Raw genomic sequence first — 22,500 nt, 5'->3', positions numbered from 1 at the left:
TCGAGGGAAATTGGAATTTTTCCTAAAGATTCGAGGGAAATTGGAATTTTTTTTTCCTAAAGAGTTTTTCCCGTTGAAATTGATTAAATTTTTTTTCCTAAAGATTCGTTGATTAAAATTCCCTAGATTGGTGATTGAGGGTTCCTAAAGATTCGATTGGAAATTTTTTTTGAGGGTTCCTAAAGAAAGGTTCGAGGGAAATTGGAATTTTTTCCTAAAGATTCGTGGGAAATTGGAATTTTTCCCTAAAGATTCGAAATTGAAATTTTTTCCCTAAAAGATTTCTGGGAAAGATTTTTTTTCGATTCGGGAAATTGGAATTTTTTTCCCTAAAGTTCGAGGGGTTGAATTTTTTTTCCCTAAAGTCGTTGGGAAATTGGAATTTTTTCCTAAAGATTCGATGGAAACTTGGAAATTTTCCTCCTAAAGATTCGAGGGAAATTGGAATTTTTCCCTAAAGATTCGAGGGAAATTGGAATGTTTGTTCCTAAGATTCGTAGGGAAATTGGAATTTTTTCCCTAAAGATTCGTTCCCGTTGAAATTGAATTTTCCCTGAATTCCCTAAAGAATTCGGAAGGGAAATTTTTTGAGTTTTTTTTCCTAAGATTCGAGGGAAATTGGAATTTTTCCTAAGATTCGTAGGGAATTGGAATTTTTCATTCCTAAAGAAATTCTAAAGGATTCGTGGGAAATTTTTCCAATGATTCGTTTCCTAAAGATTCGTGGGAAATTGGAATTTTTCCCTAAAGATTCGAATTGAATTTTTGATTCCTGATCCTCGAGGAAATTGAAATTTTTTTCTGAGATTCGATTCGAGGGTTCCCGAAATTCGCCCCTAAAGATTCGAGGGAAATTGAAATTTTTTCCTAAAGATTCGAGGGAAATTGAAATTTTTCCCAAAAGATTCGTGGGAAATTGGAATTTTTCCCTAAAGATTCGTGGGAAATTGGGATTTTTCCTAAAGATTTGAGGGAAATAGAGTTTTTCCTAAAGATTCGCGGAAAATTTGAATTTTTCCTAAAAACTCGTGGGAAATTAGGATTTTTCCTTAAGATTCCTGGGAAATTGGAGTTTTTCCTAAAGATTCGTGGGAAATTGGAATTTTTCCTAAAGATTCGTGGGAAATTGGAGTTTTCCTAATGATTCGTGGGAAATTAGGATTTTTCCTTAAGATTCCTGGGAAATTGGAGTTTATCCTTAAATTTCGTGGAAAATTGGAGTTTTTCCCTAAAGAATGGTGGGAAATTGGAATTTTTCCTAAAGATTCCTGGGAAATTGGAGTTTTTCCCTAAAGATTTGTGGGAAATTGGAATGTTTTCCTAAAGATTCGTGGGAAATTGGAATGTTTTCCTAAAGATTCGTGTGAAATTGGAGTTTTTCCTAAAGATTCGTGGGAAATTGGAATGTTTTCCTAAAGATTCGTGGGAAATTTGGAAGGTTTTCCTAAAGATTCGTGGGAAATTGGAGTTTTTCCTAAAGATTCGTGTGAAATTGGAGTTTTTTCCTAAAGATTCGTGGGAAATTGGAATGTTTTCCTAAAGATTCGTGTGAAATTGGAGTTTTTTCCTAAAGATTCGTAGGAAATTGGAATGTTTTCCTAAAGATTCGTGGGAAATTGGAATGTTTTCCGAAAGATTCGTGTGAAATTGGAGTTTTTTCCTAAAGATTCGTGGGAAATTGGAATGTTTTCCTAAATATTCGTGGGAAATTGGAATTTTTCCTGAAGATTTGAGGGAAATTGGAGTTTTTCCTAAAGATTCGTGGGGAAATTCGTCTTCGTCCCTGATTCAGCCTCGTCTGAATCATAACCACGCAAGCGATTACCACGAAAACAACACACTTGCAATGGACGAGATGACTCACCCAAAGCAGTCGACCTTGAAACCTAGTTCACACACATGAAGAATATGGAAATCCTTTTACCATAATCTCCTCTATCGAATTAATTTTCAAAAGAATCCCACGATAGAGTCACTGGACAAAACACTCGACGCTACATTTCAAAATGATAGAAAATATTCATACAAATTTTAAACGTTAATGATGAAAAACTTTCTCTTTTTACCTCGGAATCACGTAGCTCTCATCGCCGAAGACACGATCTTCTTCGATTAGAAAGCGCGAGAGAAAGTTTGCACAATTCGGTGACAGCCGTAACCTGATTTCGGTCTCCCTATTTAAGCAGACTTCAACCTTTGACCAGGGCTATTTTGGAACCCCAAGGCATTGCTTCCCTTCCTCTCTCTCTCTCTCTCTCTCCTCTCTCTCTCTCTCTCTCTCTCTCTCTCTCTCTCTCTCTTTGACGCGCAAGAAGGGTTGGGGTCGACCTATAAGGTCAGTGGAGGACATCTAACCTGGTTTCTGGTTCTATACGAGGGCTAGGTAACATGTTAGGTCATCTGACGTCGAAAGACAGCTTGAACTACCTCAGACTAATTTCGTCCTCTCTCTCTCTCTTCTCTCTCTCTCTCTCTCTCTCTCTCTCTCTCTCTCTCTCTGAATGTGTATTTGGCAATCTGGAAGATGAAAGCATTTTCAGATATCTGTGTTTGTGTGTGTGTGTGTGTGTGTGTGTGGAACGTATTTATTTGGTATTCTAGGAGATAAGAGACTCTCTCTCTCTCTCTCTCTCTCTCTCTCTCTCTCTCTCTCTCTCTCTCTCTCTCTCTCTCTCTCTCTCTCTCGTAGTAGCCATCTTGCTTGGTGAGACGTACCCGCGTGAAGTCAGATTAATCAACAGATATCACAAGTTTAACATACGACTAGAATTTGAGAAATATCTAGAAGTGTTCGTGAACTATCGGTGATAAGATTAGTGTGAAAATAGTAGGATAAAGCGTCTTCTAAGTTAGTTTAACAAGTGTAATACTGAAATCAGAACAAGATGGCAGTAAGTTCCAACTGCGGGAAGAGGTGGCGTAATTTAGCTTGCTTGGCGGATTCGCAATACGATGAGGTAGCAGGAAGGGAACTGCGTTTATTTCTCATCTATGAATCAGCAACAGTCCTAACCAAAAAGATACAAAAGCATTCATAGATATATTAGAAGGATATAATCCTTCAAACTGGAACAAATCTAATGAAAACATCTTGAAAATAATTGAAGAAGTTCCAATAAAATCCAAGTGGTCAAGAGACTCATAAAGAAAATATACATAAACCAACATATTCCGACAAAGAAAATGAATAAGGTGAATCTTGTGAATATCCTAATTGATGCATTAGGAAAAAGAATGCCAAAAGCATGCAAACTGTGTAAGGTTTGGTATAGCATAGTCAATCACAAAACCTAATCAGAAAATGTGCTGCATGCAACATTCCGACCCATCCACAGTGTGCTGAGGTAATGCAAGATTTGAGAAAAGATACAAGAATTTTTTTGTTGTTCAACATGTCTATCATGGATAGACAATGTTATTAAATCAAGATTGAATGTACAAATAGTTGAGGATGAGAAGAAGAGGAAGAAGAAGAAGAAAAAAAGAAGAGGAAAACGGAAGAGAAGTAAACAAAAATGAAATGACAGAAAAAAATAAGGAAAACAAAGAACAAGTATAAAAGTATGGATGCAGAGATACTCATTGATACTACATATGAGGCAATAAAGCAGCATACCTACGAGAAAAATAAATTACGATATGACAAACAGAAAAGCAAATCCCGAAGAGGCTCTACCCAGATCTACACATGACGGAAAGAGGAAAAAATAGACAAGAAAGACAAAATCTGCAACCTTTTGAAAAGAGGGAATTGCAGATTTGGAGAAAGATGTTACTACAAACATCCTAAGGTATGTCAAAACTATGAAATATATGGTAAATGTGCATACTTAGATGGCTATGGGATGATTGGCAGAGATCTGCATCCAAAAATATGTAAAAACCTAAAAGAAGGAAAAGGATGTAAGTTCGACAAAAAATGCAAATATATGCACCCTGTAGCCATGAATCATAATCAAATAAATAACCAACCAAGTAATAAAATCCAAAATAAGAAAGAACAAATAAAGAGAGAAATCAAGAATATAGGTATGAAAAAGCAACCACCAATGAGATTCAGAGGTGTCAGCAAAAAATTTCAAGCATCAGCTCCGAAATTCTACTCAAGAGATAATAACGGTATTTATTATGCAAGAGGATATTGCAGAAAAAACGGAGAAAATTGCAGATTCAGACACAAAATGAATAATTATGATGAAGGAAGATCAAATATTATGGAAAGTTGGATTTTTAATGTCAGAATTTCTGGAAATGAAAAAAAGAACAACATACCAGAACAGGAAAGAGACATGGGAAAATCCTTATTACTACCAATATTAAATGAAGGAGAAAACACGCAAAAACCATCATAGTGATGAATGCGCAGGGTTTGTAGTTACGAGTAACTCAAAAAGAAAATAGAGTACTTAGAAGAACTAACCCAAAATGAAAAGAAAATAGATATAATGAATATAAGTTGAAACCTGGTATTACCCAAGAGACTGGGAATGATGATCAAATAAAAGGGTTCCAAACTTATAGATCAGATAGAAAAAATAGGAATCAAGGGGAACCGCAATATATGGGAAAGACAAAAAACAAGGAAAATATATGAGAAATATAGTAACTCAGAATGTGAACTAATAGCGGTAGAATTTGAATCTGAAAAATTGATGAACATAGTAATATAGACCTCCTAATACTAAAGAGTTTGACTTAATAATTGAAAAATTGGATGATATATGTAGCAAATCACAAGGACTGGACTATTCTCCTATCTGGTGACTTCAACTTTCCTTTCGTATAATGGAAAGAACGAATAGGAGACTGTGGTTGTACTTATACATATAAAAAAGAGAGTAATAGTAGTGCAGAAGATAAGAGGCAATTTGAAAAGCTATTAGATATGCTACTAGAATACAACATTCAACAAATAAATCACCTGCCAACCCCCCAAGAAAGGAAATACTTTAGACCTAGTATTTGTGAACGATATGAATTATGTTTTAAAGAATAATAGTTTATAATGCGAATATTTTCAGATCATAATGTCATAGAATTAATAGTTTCATTCCAAAGCAAGTGAAAATAGAGATAAGCAAGAAATGAAAAAGTGGGAAGGATATGGAAAATACAACTTCTACAGTAAAAATATAAAATGGTCAGAAATTAATGAAGAATTAAACAAAGATTGGGATAACATTTTTCGTAAGTGATGACATAAGGGTAAATACGGAGATATTATATAAAATATTGAAGAAAATAGTGGATAAATATATACCGAAGAAGAAAAGTAAAACATCATTCATGCATACCAAGAGACAGAAGGATCTTGTTCCAGAAAATCAAAAAGTGGAAAAAAGGTCTTGCAAAAGAAAAAAATGCATGGAAAGTTATAGAACTAAAAAGTAAGATAGAAAATGCAGAACAAAAGATTATACAATCAAAAGAAAAACTGAAAAAACGGGACTTGGAAAAAGAAAAAACCCTATTAAATATCAAGCAAAAACCCCAAACTATTATACTCATATGCGAAGAAGATGAATAAAAGAAGAATAGAAATAGGCCCTCTGAGAATTGAAGGGAGATTATCGAATGAAAAAAAGGAAATTTGCAACATACTGGCAGAACGATATAAGAGAAGAATTCACCCCTAGAATAAGATAATGAAGATAATGATATAGAAGTAAGGGACGAAAATAGTGAATATTTAGCTGACATAGAAATTAATGAAGCTGATATTGTGCAGGCAATTAATGAAATTAAAAATGGAGCTGCTGCAGGGCCGGATGGAGTCCCTGCTATTTTGTTAAAGAAAGTAGTTCATTCTATCGCAAAGCCACTTGCAATATTATTAAGACAAAGTGTAGATACAGGCAAGATTTATGATGAGCACAAATTAGCATATATCACCCCTACTTTCAAAAGTGGATAGAGGCAAGTAATTATAGGCCTGTGAGTCTAACATCACATATTATGAAAGTGTATGAAAGGGTAATGAAGAAAAATATTATGAAACATTTAATAAATAATTTGTTTAAGTTTTATAGGACAACACGGTTCGTACCCGGAAAAAGTACACAAACCCAACTGTTAGTCCACCGTGAGAACGTATTCAAAATATAAAAGCGGAAATGAAACAGATGTGGTTATCTAGACTTGCAAAGCTTTTGACAAAGTAGACCATAATATATTAGCAAAGAAAATTAGAAAACACAATATCGTAGATAAAGTAGGAAGATGGTTAAAAGAATTTTTACACAACAGAAAACAGATAGTTATTGCAAACGATGAGAAATCGGATGAAACCAAGGTAATATCCGTGTGCCACAAGGTACGGTGCTAGCTGCAATATTGTTGTTATGATTGAAGACATAGACAGTAATGTTAAGGATTCGGTAGTGAGTAGTTTCGCTGATGACACAAGAATAAGTAGAGAAATTACTTGTGATGAAGATAGGAACGCTCTACAAAGAGACCTTAACAAAGTATATGATTGGGCAGAGGTAAATAGGATGGTATTTAACTCTGATAAATTTGAATCAATAAATTATGGAGACAGAGAAGGAAAGCTATATGCATATAGGGGACCTAATATGAGACAATCACAAATAAGGAAGCAGTTAAAGACCTTGGTGTGATGATGATAGGAACATGTTATGCAATGATCAAATAGCCATTCTGTTGGCAAAATGTAAGCAAAAATGGGAATGTTGTTACGGCACTTCAAACAAGAAAGCTGAACACATGATTATGCTTTATAAAACATATGTTCGTAGTCCACTTGAATATTGCAATATGATATGGTACCCACACATATCAAAAGGATATTGCACAAATATAGAGATGTACAAAGGTCCTTTACAGCTAGAATAGAAGAAGTTAAGGACTAGACTACTGGAAAGACTACAATCCTTAAATTATATAGTCTAGAAAGGAGAAGAGAACGCTACATGATAATTCAGGCATGGAAACAGATAGAAGGAATAACAGAAAATATCATGGAACTAAAAATATCAGAAAGAGCAAGCAGAGGTAGATTAATAGTGCCCAAAACTATACCAGGAAAAATAAGGAAAGCACTCAGAACATTAATCCACTACGCACCAGCATCGATAATGCAGCGTCTATTCAATGCGTTGCCAGCTCATCTGAGGAATATATCAGGAGTGAGCGTAGATGTGTTTAAGAATAAGCTCGACAAATATCTAAACTGCATCCCAGACATCCAAAGAATTGGAAGATGCAAAATATACCGGAAGATGTACTAACAACTCTCTGGTAGACATTGAGAGGCGCCTCACACTGAGGGACCTGGGGCAACCCGAACGAACTGTAAGGTCTGTAAGGTAAGGTCTCTCTCTCTCTCTCTCTCTCTCAACATTTTACAGAGGAGGCCTGGAATATGGATGCCACTTTTCAAGGTTCGAACTCAACTATTCATTCAGTTGCTGTATGTGTACATACATACATATATATATAAATATATATTTGTGTATATATAAAATACACATATAAACGTACACATACCCAAAACCTCCGCTTTCCAGCTTCACTCTTGCATATGGAGATGGGGACATCATATGTATGCATTTACGGGCACGAATGTTCAATAGCTCAAGCGTAGATTATCAGACATTTGCATATCCGGCATCCGCGGAGGGGGAGGGGGCGGGGGGAGGGGGGCGGGGGTGGGGGGGGGGTGGGGGGCGGGGGGGGGGGTGGGGGGGGGTGGGGGGAGGGCTAGGGATGGTGGTGAAAGAGATTCAGCTTCCAAAAACTTGTGTTTGTGCTATTTTTGTTCTTTTGGTTCATACGCCAAAGACTATTTATCACCTCGATTGGCGTGGACGAGAGAGAGAGAGAGAGAGAGAGAGAGAGAGAGAGAGAGAGAGAGTTGTAAAGCTTAGGTGTCACAACGTCTAGTCTCCATTACCGTTCTCTCTCTCTCTCTCTCTCTCTCTCTCTCACACACACACACCTTATATATATATATATATATATATATATATATATATATATATATATATATATATATATTCTCTCTCTCTCTCTCTCTCTCTTCTCTTTCTCTCTTCTCTCTCTCTCTCTGTAAAACACACAAACTCATAACAGATGGACTGATCATTTATAATATATAATTGATTTTATATCCATTCCGAAGTATTCAGTAATGTCGTCAAAAACGATCAAATATAAAATTCACTCTCTCCTTTCTTTCTTCATTAAAATTATTTTTCTCCTTCGGGGCTTTTGAATAGACCGGTATAAAATCGCGGACACACCAGCCTCCCCCCCCCCCCCCACCCCCCCCCCCCCACCCCCCACCCCCATAAAAAATAAAGCTACGAAAATACAGAAACTTTGGAGATTTTTGATTGAGTTTCGTCGAGAGATAAGATTACGATCAGGCGGTGCAATGAAGACGTGTAAAATACGTGAATGATCAATATAAAATTACTAATATTTATGAATATCAATATAAAAATTACTAATATTCACAAAGTATTATCTGGTGAAATCTTTGCTGTATCAAATAACAGATAACGAAAAATTATGAAAATAAAATCATTAATATTTAAAGAGTTTTATCAGGGGTATCAAATAACAGATTACGAAAAATTATGAAAATAAAATTCTAAATATTTATAGAGTATTATCAGTTGAAATCGCTGATGTATCTTACGACACTGCAAAAAATTAAAAGAAAATTATTAGTATATAATGAGTATTATCGAGTGAAATCGTTGATGTATCTTATGACACAGCAAAAAATTTAAATAAAACTATTAATATCTATAGAGTATTATCGAGTGAAATCGTTGATTTATCAAATAACAGCTTACCAACTGGACGAAAATTCTTCAGGTGTTCATTTTTGTTATACTAAAAAAGTCACAAATATAGAATACGAATACGGGCGTAAAAGATACATAGATAGACAGACAGACCGACAGACAGAAAGGTCATTACTTCCATAACAACAGGCAGACAGAAAGATAGAAAGATCATTCACTTCCATAACAACAGACAGTTCATTTAACGATGACATCACCAATCACTGAAAAAAAAATCATTTCTCAAAACCTTTCCATATCGGTAGATAGATAGTTTATTTCCAAAAAACAGACAACAACAGACACTAAAAAAAATAAAAAATAAAAAATGAAGTTTATCTCTCAAATCCTTTGCCAAACAGCAAACCCTCCCTGTGGTATACTAACCAAAGCCGCTTGCATTTAATCTAAATTTTCCTAGTCCACGTTAGCGACTCGGCCAAACAAACAAAAAATACTAGAGCGACTGAATATCAAAGTTGCCAGGGTCAATTCGCCCTACACGCTAACAACCGTGTGCTGACATGCCCTCGTGCCCTCGCATATTGGTACACTCGGTCATAACGTATTAATGTCGGCCAATAACCCAATGACATTTAATTCGCTTTTAATCACGGGGTGAGTGGTGATCTCTCTCTCTCTCTCTCTCTCTCTCTCTCTCTCTCTCTCTCTCTCTCTCTCTCTCTCTCCCCGAGAGCGTGGTGGTCATTTTTATTCATCTCTGAATATCCCCAAACTTTTCCCAGTATCAGCTGGCCGAAAGCTTTCAATATATCAAGAATTTTTGGACAAAGAGCTTTCGTTTTTCACTTTTCTTTTAAATTAATAATTCAGTGGCTAATAACATGAAACGACGAATATAAATTCTATAAAAACTTTTAAAAAAAGAAGAAAAAAACACTTTTTTAAACGAGTGGGGTCCCTTCTTTCTGTATTTCACATCACCTGGTCTTTATTCTTCCTAATCAACTCCTTAATATTCTTTGGTAGGTTGAATTTCAAGTCCGTGGCCCTTGTGGTGGGCTTGTTGCAAATGAATAGGTTTCGTCTTCTGGATAATAATAATAATAATAATAATAATAATAATATAATCATAATAATAATAATAATAATAATAATGCTGGAGTAAACCCTCTTTTAAACATGTTTTATTAAAAGTAATTGCTGCCTCAGCTGCATTAATTTTATACAGGTTCTTCTCTATTCTTCTAATTATTGCTCTCTCATTGTTGCTTAAACTTGTGAGCAACGCACCGAAGGTTGACATATCTCAATTAGGTAGAACGATTGGATTTTATTGGTAAAATTTCATTGTTGGGGTAGTCAAATTTTTCCGGGTATATCCCGTAGAGTTTATTACAGATGAATTGATGTTAAATTCTATTTCTTTTCTATTCTTTCTATTCCTTTCCACCGGACGGTTCGTCTGAATAAACCTCAGACATCCTCTTGGGCGGAGGTGTGTGAAGGACTGAAGTGAGAAGGTGAGTCCAGCTGCTTATATTGCGGTGGCGCAGCGGCCGCAATATAAGCAGCTGGACTCACCTTCTCACTTCAGTCCTTCACCCACCTCCGCCCAAGAGGATGTCTGAGGTTTATTCAGACGAACCGTCCGGAAAGGAATAGAAAGAATAGAAAAGAATAGAATTTAACATCAATTCTATCTGTAATAAACTCTACGGATATACCCGGAAAATTTGACTACCCCAACTGAAATTTTTACCATAAAATCCATCGTTCTACCTAATTGAGATATGTCAACCTTCGGTGTGTTTGCTCACCAGTTTAAGCAACAATGAGAGAGCAATAATTAGAAGAATAGAGAAGAACCTGTATAAAATTAATGCAGCTGAGGCAGCAAATATAATATAATAATAATAAATAATAATAAATAATAATAATCTAGGCACGATCCCAAGATCCCTGAAAAGGAACCTGGAAAAACTAGACGCCGAAGTAGCAGCACCAGGACTCATGCAGAAGAGTGTGCTACAAGAAATAGCACACGTAGTGAGAAAAGTGATGGACCTCCTAAGGAGGCAGGATGCCACCCGGAATCCCCCCCCCCCCCACCCCCCATATATCCAAACCACCAGTCGAATAAGATGACTGCGATAGACCAAAAATAAATAATAAAATAATAATAATAATAATAATAATAATAATAATAATAATAATAATAATAATAATAATAGTGGCGCCGTGGCAGAGTGGGTTAGGCCGTCAATTGACTGGTTAAGCAGCAATGGGGCTGGTCAGTCGTTGGATGGGTGACCGCTCTCCTCGGCGTTGATTCCTTGGGAAAGGATCTTTACCATAATTTCCTCAGTCTACTAAGCTGTAAATGAGTGCCTATCCCTGCTGGGGTAGGGTCCAGCTATGGGTTAAATAGCAAAACTCAGCAATGATGTTAAGAAATGAAGGAATAAACGACAACGACGTAAATGGAACCTCTGGCAACAGAGGAGCTTCGTCCGGCAGCCAGGTATTCAGCTCAATTGAAGGGAAGACGGTCAGGTACTTGGAGGTCGTCATCCAGCAACTTACCACCACAACGACAGTAACCAACAACCAGAGACTAGAGCTATAGAAACAAACCAGAGGAGAAATGGACAAGAGAAGAAAATAAGGAAATATGGAGATGCTACATCAGAAGCAACCCGACGGAGAGAGGATATAGAAGAAGATTGGTCAACATCTGGAATAAGAGGAATAACAACCACCAAATAGAGCAGAGGCTGGCAGCCCAAGTAAGAAACATAAAGAAAAAGAACTGGCTCTCCCCAACAGAAAGAGAGGAATTGGAAAGACAAAAAGGCACACGGCAACGAATTACAAGAAGACGAACCAAGAGACGATGCCACAGAAGACGACAGGGATGATGAGGCATCAAACAACGACACACGAAGAAACACCGACGAAGTAACAGAGAGGACGGAATGGGTAGAAAAGCTCAGACAATGGATGAAGCTAGATACAGAGAGAACAAAGATCCCCTCCATGAAAGCCTACAACACCAAGAAATTAGGGGAGAAAACAAGTGAGGTCAATGAAATAATGAGACTAATACACACCACCAATATCACAGAAACAAATAACATGACATATGCAGCAGCAAGATTAGTAGCAGAACTGATGGGGATTCGAACACCAACACTACCAGCACAACCAACCCAACAGAAACCAAAACAGCAACCTCCTTGGAAAAGGCGCCTGGAAAAGCAAACCATGGTGATGAGATCTGACTTGAGTAAACAGAAAGAGATGACAGAAAAAAGGCTAAGAAGCAAGAAAACAAGGGAGGAACAGATCCAACGGTACATGAACAGGAATAAGGGATACCAACAGAACAAACTATTCGGAACCAACCAGAAAAGACTATACAGCCAACTGAGAGGGGAAGACAACCACCAAGAAATTCCTGAAGCCGAACCAAGTAAGAGACTCTGGGAAAACATATGGAGCAATCCGGTATCACACAACAAACATGCAACATGGCTCCAGGAAGTCAAGGAAGAAGAAACAGGGAGAATAAAACAAAGATTCACAGACATCACGACAGACACAGTCAGACACAAACTAAAGAAAATGCCAAACTGGAAAGCCCCAGGTCCCGATGAAGTCCATGGATACTGGCTCAAAAACTTCAAGGCCCTACACCCACGAATAGCAGAACAACTCCAGCACTGTATTACAAATCACCATGCACCCAAATGGATGACCACAGGAAGAACATCCTTAGTACAAAAAGACAAGAGTAAGGGAAATATAGCCAGTAACTACAGGCCTATCACCTGCCTACCAATGATGTGGAAGTTACTAACAGTTATCATCAGCGAAAGGCTATACAACTACCTAGAGGATACAAACACCATCCCCAACCAAAAGAAAGGATGCAGAAGGAAGTGTAGGGGCACAAAAGATCAGCTCCTGATAGACAAAATGGTAATGAAGAACAGTAAGAGAAGAAAAACCAACCTAAGCATGGCATGGATAGACTATAAGAAAGCCTTCGACATGGTACCGCACACATGGCTAATAGAATGCCTGAAAATATATGGGGTAGAGGAAAACACCATCAGCTTCCTCAAAAATACAATGCGCAACTGGAATACAATACTTACAAGCTCTGAAATAAGACTAGCAGAGGTTAATATCAGGAAAGAGATCTTCCAGGGAGACTCACTGTCCCCACTACTCTTCGTAGTAGCCATGATTCCCATGACAAAAATACTACAGAAGATGGATGCTGGGTACCAACTCAAGAAAAGATGCAACAGAATTAACCATCTGATGTTCATGGACGACATCAAGCTGTATGGTAAGAGCATCAAGGAAATAGATACCCTAATCCAGACTGTAAGGATTATATCTGGGGACATCAGGATGGAATTTCGAATAGAAAAATGTGCCTTAATCAACATACAAAAGGGCAAAGTAACAAGGACTGAAGGGATAAAGCAACCAGATGGGAACAACATCAAACACATAGATGAGACAGGATACAAATACCTGAGAATAATGGAAGGAGGGGATATAAAACATCAAGAGATGAAGGACACGATCAGGAAAGAATATACGCAGAGACTCAAGGCAATACTCAAGTCAAAACTCAACGCCGGAAATATGATAAAAGCTATAAACACATGGGCAGTGCCAGTAATCAGATACAGCGCAGGAATAGTGGAATGGACGAAGGCAGAACTCCGCAGCATATATCAGAAAACCAGGAAACATATGACAATACACAAAGCACTACACCCAAGAGCATATACGGACAGACTATACATAACACGAAAGGAAGGAGGGAGGGGACTACTAAGCATAGAGGACTGCGTCAACATCGAGAGCAGAGCACTGGGGCAATATATGAAGACCAGTGAAGACGAGTGGCTCAAGAGTGCTTGGGAAGAAGGACTGATAAAAGTAGACGAAGACCCACAAATATACAGACAAGAGAATGACAAGCAGAACAGAGGAATGGCATAACAAACCAATGCACGGACAATACATGAGACAGACGAAAGAACTAGCCAGCGATGACACGTGGCAATGGCTACTGAGGGGAGAGCTCAAGAAGGAAACTGAAGGAATGATAACAGCGGCACAAGATCAGGCCCTAAGAACCAGATATGTCCAAAAAACGATGGATGGAAATAACATCTCTCCCATATGTAAGAAGTGCAATACGAAAAATGAAACCATAAACCACATAGCAAGCGAATGCCCGGCACTTGCACAGAACCAGTACAAAAAGAGGCATGATTCAGTGGCAAAAGCCCTCCACTGGAGCCTATACAAGAAACACCAGCTACCTTGCAGTAATAAGTGGTACGAATACCAACCTGAAGGAGTGATAGAAAACGATCAGGCAAAGATCCTCTGGGACTATGGTATCAGAACAGATAGGGTAATACGTGCAAATAGACCAGACGTGACGTTGACAAAATCAAGAAGAAAGTATCACTCATTGATGTCGCAATACCATGGGACACCAGAGTTGAAGAGAAAGAAAGGGAAAAAATGGATAAGTATCAAGATCTGAAAATAGAAATAAGAAGGATATGGGATATGCCAGTGGAAATTGTACCCATAATCATAGGAACACTAGGCACGATCCCAAGATCCCTGAAAAAGAATCTGGAAAACTAGAGGCTGAAGTAACTCCAGGACTCATGCAGAAGAGTGTGATCCTAGAAACAGCGCACATAGTAAGAAAAGTGATGGACTCCTAAGGAGGCAGGATGCAACCCGGAACCCCACACAATAAATACCACCCAGTCGAATTAGAGGACTGTGATAGAGCGAAAAAAATAATAATAATAATAATAATTTCTCCTCCCTACGAGTATGAGAAGACCTGCCACCAACAATGACACCACCGAGCACGACAACTCCACGGAAGACAACGCCCCCGAACGAGATACTCCTGCAGTCATCGAAAATCAAATTAGCCGTGACGTCCCGCAGCGTAGCAAAACGCCCATCAACGTAACCGCGCCGCCCAGGAGGTCCAGATGGCTGCAGGACCTACAGCATCGCAACCATCAACGCGGGGAAAGTGGCTTGAGACCCGGTTCAAGCCACCAATGAAAACGAAGACCTACTGCCACCAGCCAATAGTAGATCAGCATGGGGCAGACACCCTGCTGTCAACCCCAAATATAAAGGAGGACGGACACCACTCCAAGATAAGTCCACCCTCAGCTTCCCCAGCCCGAGGATGTCTGGCAGCTCAAGACGAAAGCTCACTTGCTTCAAGAGAGAGAGAGAGAGAGAGAGAGAGAGAGAGAGAGAGAGAGAGAGAGAATCGTTAATGACTTTGATGACTATGGTATCATAGTTTATCTGTAAAATTCAAATATATACACCAATTTTGACTGTATTTGATTATGACCTCTATAGGCGCTCTACTTGCCTGTTTAAGTGGGACGGAAAAAGCCGCTATTCGGAAAATAGAGAAAAATCTCTACAAGTGTAACGCTGCTGAAGTAGCCATTACTTTTAATAAAGTATGCTTGAGAGAGGGTCTGCTTCCTAAGTACACTAATATTCGGCTACACAACCCGTCAACAAGAAATAATGGGGACACAAGGAGCTTTATTAAATCCCTCCTACAGCGGCAAATAGTGATCAAGACCACCGAACTGTGTGCTCTCCAGAATGTTACCAATAATAATAATAATAATAATTTTGAAAAATAACTGTGTAGCGTGTTTACTTCTAAGTATTTACATATAATTTTAAACCATCCAATCGAATAGGATGACTGTGATAGAACAAAAAAATAATAATAATAATAATAATAATATACTATAAAAACCATCCAATCGAATAGGATGACTGTGATAGACCAAAAAAGAAAATAATAAATAATATAATATAATAATAATAATAATAATAATAATAATAATAATAATAATAATAATAATAATAATAATAATAATGGGTTAAATAGCAAAACTCAGCAATGATGTTAAGAAATGAAGGGATAAACGACGACGTAAATGGAACCTCTGGCAACAGAGGAGCTTCGTCCGGCAGCCAGGTATTCAACCCAATTGAAGGGGAAGACGGTCAGGTACTTGGAGGTCGTCATCCAGCAACTGACCACCACAACGACAGTAACCAACAGCCTGAGATTGGAGCTACAGAAGCAAACCAAAGGAAGAAATGGACAAGAAACTTGGAGATGCTACATCAGAAGCAACCCGACGGAGAGAGGATACAGAAGAAGGTTAGTCAACATCTGGAATGAGAGGAATAACACCCCCCAAACAGAGCAGAGGCTGGCAGACCAAGTAAGGAACATAAAGAAAAAGAACTGGCTCTCCCCAACAGAAAAAGAAGAACTGGAAAGGGAAATGTCACACGACAACGAATTACACGAAGACGAACTGAGAGACGATGCCACAGAAGACGACAGGGATGAGGAGGTATCAAACAACGACACACGAAGAAACACCGACGAAGTAACAGACAGGACGGAATGGGTAGAAAAGATTAGACAATGGATGGAGCCAGATACAGAGAGAACAAAGATCCCCTCCATGAAAGCCTACAACACCAAGAAATTAAGGGAGAAAGCAAGTGAGGTCAATGAAATAATGGGCATAATACACGACCACCAATTATCACAGAAAACAAATAACTTGGCATATGCAGGAGCAAGATTAGTAGCAGAACTGATGGGGATACGAACACCAACACTACCAGCACAACCAACCCAACAGAAACCAAAACAGCAACCTCCTTGGAAAAGGCGCCTGGAAAAGCAAATCATGGTGATGAGATCTGACTTGAGCAAACTGAAAGAGATGGCAGAAAAAAGCTAAGAAACAGGAAAACAAGGGAGGAACTCAACGAGAAATACAAAGTACAAGAGAGGGGACTAAACAACACAATAGAAGATGTAAAACAGAGGCTTAAGGAATAAGGGATACCAACAGAACAAACTATTCGGAACCAACCAGAAAAGACTATACAGCCAACTGAGAGGGGAAGACAACCACCAAGACATTCCTGAAGCCGAACCAAGTAAAAGACTCTGGGAAAACATATGGAGCAATCCGGTATCACAACAAACATGCAACATTGGCTCCCAGGAAGTCAAGGAAGAAGAAACAGGGAGAATAAAACAAAGATTCACAGATATCACGACAGACACAGTCAAACCACCAACTAAAGAAAATGCCAAACTGGAAGCCCCAGGTCCCGATGAAGTCCATGGATACTGGCTCAAAAACTTCAAAGCCCTACACCCACGAATAGCAGAACAACTCCAGCATTGTATCGCAAATCACCATGCACCCAAATGGATGACCACAGGAAGAACATCCTTAGTACAAAAAAGACAGAGTAAGGGAAATATAGCCAGTAACTACAGGCCTATCACCTGCCTACCAATAATGTGGAAGTTACTAACAGGTATCATCAGTGAAAGGCTATACAACTACCTAGAGGAGACAAACACAATCCCCCACCAACAGAAAGGCTGCAGAAGGAAGTGTAGGGGCACAAAAGACCAGCTCCTGATAGACAAAATGGTAATGAAGAACAGTAGGAGAACGAAAACCAACCTAAGCATGGCATAGATAGACTATAAGAAAGCCTTCGACATGATACCACACACATGGCTAATAGAATGCCTGATATATGGGGGCAGAGGAAAACACCATCAGCTTCCTCAAAAATACAATGCGCAACTGGAATACAATACTTACAAGCTCTGGAATAAGACTAGCAGAGGTTAATATCAGGAGAGGGATCTTCCAGGGCGACTCACTGCCCCACTACTTCTTCGTAGTAGCCATGATTCCCATGACAAAAGTACTACAGAAGATGGATGCCGGGTACCAACTCAAGAAAAGAGACAACAGAATCAACCATCTGATGTTCATGGACGACATCAAGCTGTATGGTAAGAGCATCAAGGAAATAGATACCCTAATCCAGACTGTAAGGATTGTATCTGGGGACATCAGGATGGAGTTTGGAATAGAAAAATGCGCCTTAGTCAACATACAAAAAGGCAAAGTAACGAGAACTGAAGGGATAAAGCTACCAGATGGGAGCAACATCAAGCAACATCAAACACATAGATGAGACTGGACCTGGGAATAATGGAAGGAGGGGATATAAAACACCAAGAGATGAAGGACACAATCAGGAAAGAATATATGCAAAGAGCTCAGGCGATACTCAAGTCAAAACTCAACGGCCGGAAATATGATAAAAGCCATAAACACATGGGCAGTACCATTAATCAGATACAGCGCAGGAATAGTCGAATGGACGAAGGCAGAACTCCGCAGCATAGATCAGAAAACCAGGAAACATATGACAATACACAAAGCACTACACCCAAGAGAAAATACGAACAGACTATACATAACACGAAAGGAAGGAGGGAGAGGACTACTAAGTATAGAGGGCTGCGTCAACATCGAGAGCAGAGCACTGGGGCAATATCTGAAAACCAGTGAAGACGAGTGGCTAAAGAGTGCATGGGAAGAAGAACTAATAAAAGTAGACGAAGACCCACAAATATACAGAGACAGGAGAATGACAAACAGAACAGAGGACTGGCACAACAAACCAATGCACGGACAATACATGAGACAGACTAAAGAACTAGCCAGCGATGACACATGGCAATGGCTACAGAGGGGAGAGCTAAAGAAGGAAACTGAAGGAATGATAACAGCGGCACAAGATCAGGCCCTAAGAACCAGATATGTTCAAAGAACGATAGACGGAAATAACATCTCTCCCATATGTAGAAAGTGCAATACGAAAAATGAAACCATAAACCACATAGCAAGTGAATGCCCGGCACTTGCACAGAACCAGTACAAAAACAGGCATGATTCAGTGGCAAAAGCCCTCCACTGGAGCCTGTGCAAGAAACATCAGCTACCTTACAGTAATAAGTGGTACGAGCACCAACCTGAGGGAGTGATAGAAAACGATCAGGCAAAGATCCTCTGGGACTATGGTATCAGAACAGACAGGGTGATACGTGCAAATAGACCAGACGTGACGTTCATTGACAAAGTCAAGAAGAAAGTATCACTCATTGATGTCGCAATACCATGGGACACCAAGAGAAAGAGAGGGAAAAAATGGATAAGTATCAAGATCTGAAAATAGAAATAAGAAGGATATGGGATATGCCAGTGGAAATTGTACCCATAATCATAAGAGCACTAGGCACGATCCCAAGATCCCTGAAAAGGAATCTAGAAAAACTAGAGACTGAAGTAGCTCTAGGACTCATGCAGAAGAGTGTGATCCTAGAAACGGCGCATATAGTAAGAAAAGTGATGGACTCCTAAGGAGGCAGGATGCAACCCGGAACCACACACTGTAAATACCACCCAATCGAAATGGAGGACTGATAGAGCAAAAAAAAATAAATAAATAAATAAAAATAAATAATAATAATAATAATAATAATAATAATAATAATAATAATAATAATAATAATAATAATAATACACGCCCAGGACAAAACAAACTTCCAGTGTTACACGCTCAACTACTAAAAAAAAAAAAGTAAAAGTTGATGGCCACGTCACATACACGACGCCGAAAGGCCTACCTTTTGACTGGAAATCCGAAATCCGTCAGAGCATCTAAGTAGGTTCATTCGGCCTCACATGCAACGCGCAGCTGCCACAGCAACCAAAAGAAGAGGAAGAAGAAGAAGAAGAAAAAGAAGAAGGTATTCGAGTTTTCCAATAAGAGGCAGAGGCGTTATTACAATCTTATAAAGGCTTGCCCACAGGGAATTTCATAGGGGTGCGCGCTCCAACGCCTACCACATACCCCGAGGAATCTCCAGCATTGTCGAGAACAGAGAGCTGTTTGAACTTGCTATCCGTTTATTGCCTGAGGTCTTTTATTTTTTTATTATTTAATTGTTTTCTTGAGAACTTTGAATTATTTTGGTAGGAATGGCTTACAAGGAGATACGAATATCTTTTTATTGTTTTCTTGAGGTCTTTATATTATTTATTGTTTTCTTAAGGTCTTTTAGAATTATCTGGTGTGAATGGTTTACAAGGAGATACGAATATTATTTTTTATTGTTTTCTTGAGTTCTTTTAAAATCATCTTGGTATGAATGGCTTACAAGGAGATGCGTATGGAGTTGAATCCAGAACTAAAAATTGAATTTACGCCAAAGGCCAAGCACTGGATCCTATGAGGTCATTCAGCGCTGAAATGGAAACTGACAGTGTGTGTGTTCGAGGTGTTATCCTTATCACGAAAGGTTGGGGATGAAGGAAACACCGATATACTAAAAGTAGGTTCTTAATGTCTAATGAAGTACACAAAATCACAGAGGTGCAAAATAATATGCAAGGAAGGAAACAGAGTGGTGCCGTACTGGCGAAACATGACTGCCAGACGGGCGAGATTCAGTCATTACATACAGTACATGACATATGAGAACAGATACATCAAATACATAGGAAGGTATATAAATGAACACGAAATATAAAGAATACATTACATATGCATAAAGGTTCATATATTGTAGTGAATGTTTCTTTCATTTACCTACAGACAGTATAAGGTTAGAAAGGTTTAACAGGAGGAAAACCTCAAAACATTATTGCCAAAAGAGGGTGGAAAGTAAGATGGACGAAATAGAATACGAAAGGAGGTAGAGTAAAACGAACGAAATGTGTTGCAGCTAGGGGTCTAATGAAAGCACGCTGCAAAGAACCTTAAGTATTGTCTACAGTGTACTGCATGAGGTGCACTGACTGCACTACACCCTCTAGGGGGACGAATTTCTTTCCATATCGCTGCTTATATTGCAACATCCTTATTTTTTTTTTTAAATGATCTTACTAAAAGTTAAAACGATGCAGGTAAACTACAAAAAAGGAATCTAGTGCCACATTCTTATATATAAAAAGAATCACAAAAAACTAAGATTCTAACACAACGCACGACAGGGACGAATAGGCAAATTATAGAAAACGGAACAGAGATAATGCGTCTCACGAGAATAAAAACTGGCAGACAAGAATCTCCAAAATTAGAGACGAGAATTTCCATTCCAGCAACAAAAAGGAAGAGTATTTACGAAATGCGATGGACAGAGAGGATTAGAGATTAGGCTCCCAACACAATGGAGAGATTAGCTGTACACATTACTGTTCGTAAGTGATTAGAGAGTTTAAGTGATTAGGGATTTCTTTGTTTTTTTTTTTTTTTGTCGTTACTCATCGCATGTTTTCGGTTTCTGAGACGAGATGGAAATTTAAATGTGTATTTTCGCTTACTCGGGGAGTAAGCCTAAAAACTACTTTGTTGTTGTTGTTGTTGTTCTTCTTCTTCTTCTTCTTGGGAGGTTAAAGATACAGAAATTTTAAGATAGGATATTTACGATTTATTTACTATAATGAAAATGTAAAAAAAAAAAATAATGTGCATGTTAAACAGTACAGAACAATTATTTCTAATAAAATATAACGTATTTATTTAAATTTTCGTTGGTGAAACAACAAGCTATTTGACTGTAGATTTTAGCACGCGACCCAAGTAGGCTGGAAGTCGGATCACGCCTTGTTTAAAAACAGGACGTTTTGGAGAAAAAAAAAGATCAGAATGAGATAATGGAATTATGATGGGAAAAGTATGTATGGTAACTCAACAATGGTTATTTTGAATCATTATCATACGACAATAACAGTGATAACTTAGCTACGAATAGATAACTTTTTTGTAAAAGTACAAAATAAATTACCAGCGTAATCAAATGTCATATTAATGGAATGAAATGAAATGGTATTAAAAAAAAATCATGTCAAAGGCCAACCGCTTGGACCTATAATGAGGTCATTCAGCACTGAAACGGAAATTGAGAGAAATTGAGAGTCAAAAGGTTTGAAAGAACATGAACGGAGATACAGTAAAATGAATGAAAGGGGTTGCAGCTAAGGGCCGAAGGCACGCTGCAAAGAACCTTAAATAATGCCTAGTGCACCGCTAATGTTAAAGGAAATCTTATGAATAGGTAATTGTATTTGTAAAATATGCTTTGTACTGAAAGAACTATATTCATAGATGGTAGCTAACAGGTTTATCACATAATGTTTAGAGGTAAAAATATTATTCTGTACAATTCTTCAGGATGAGATCTTCATTGCATGTGTATAGCCACAAGTTTTAATATCCGTTCGTGATGCCTCTTTATATTTCTAAAGAAATATAAAGTGGAATTAATTAACAATTTGTCTTACTGTCCTGCCTTTAATTTCTTGTCAACCTGCCAACAGCACATTCGAGAAAAAATTAAATAAGAAATGGAAACAGAAAAAAGTAGACAAGAACCGGAAATTAATATGAATAGTACAGGAGCAGATGAGCAGCCCCCTCCCCTCCCCTCTCTCTCTCTCTCTCTCTCTCTCTCTCTCTCTCTCTCTCTCTCTCTCTCTCTCTCTCAGGCTTTTCCGAGTATTCTTCTTCTTTGGGGTTAACAGAGCAATTCTGCGAACTGGAAATCTAATAGACTTTTCTCTTTCATATAAAAATATTGATTGGACATCCAGCAGCGAATTGAAATGAGTGTCTGGAAGCCTGGAAGCATCTCCCCCGGATATTAATATTTCCATAAAAGTTCTTATCCATTGCACAGTATTAAATATTATATTAATATATCTTC

General features: G+C 38.3%; 1 protein-coding gene across 4 annotated transcripts in view; it reads right to left on the bottom strand.

The window, feature by feature from the left end:
- The window catches only part of LOC135213179 (somatostatin receptor type 2-like), a 252,641-nt gene that overhangs the window by 125,235 nt on the left and 104,906 nt on the right, over window positions 1-22,500 (bottom strand). The gene's annotated exons all lie outside the window — the stretch shown is intronic.

This window comes from Macrobrachium nipponense, chromosome 42, assembly GCF_015104395.2.
Source record: "Macrobrachium nipponense isolate FS-2020 chromosome 42, ASM1510439v2, whole genome shotgun sequence".
Lineage (NCBI taxonomy): Eukaryota > Metazoa > Arthropoda > Malacostraca > Decapoda > Palaemonidae > Macrobrachium > Macrobrachium nipponense.
This window is presented reverse-complemented; position numbering and strand designations above follow the sequence as displayed.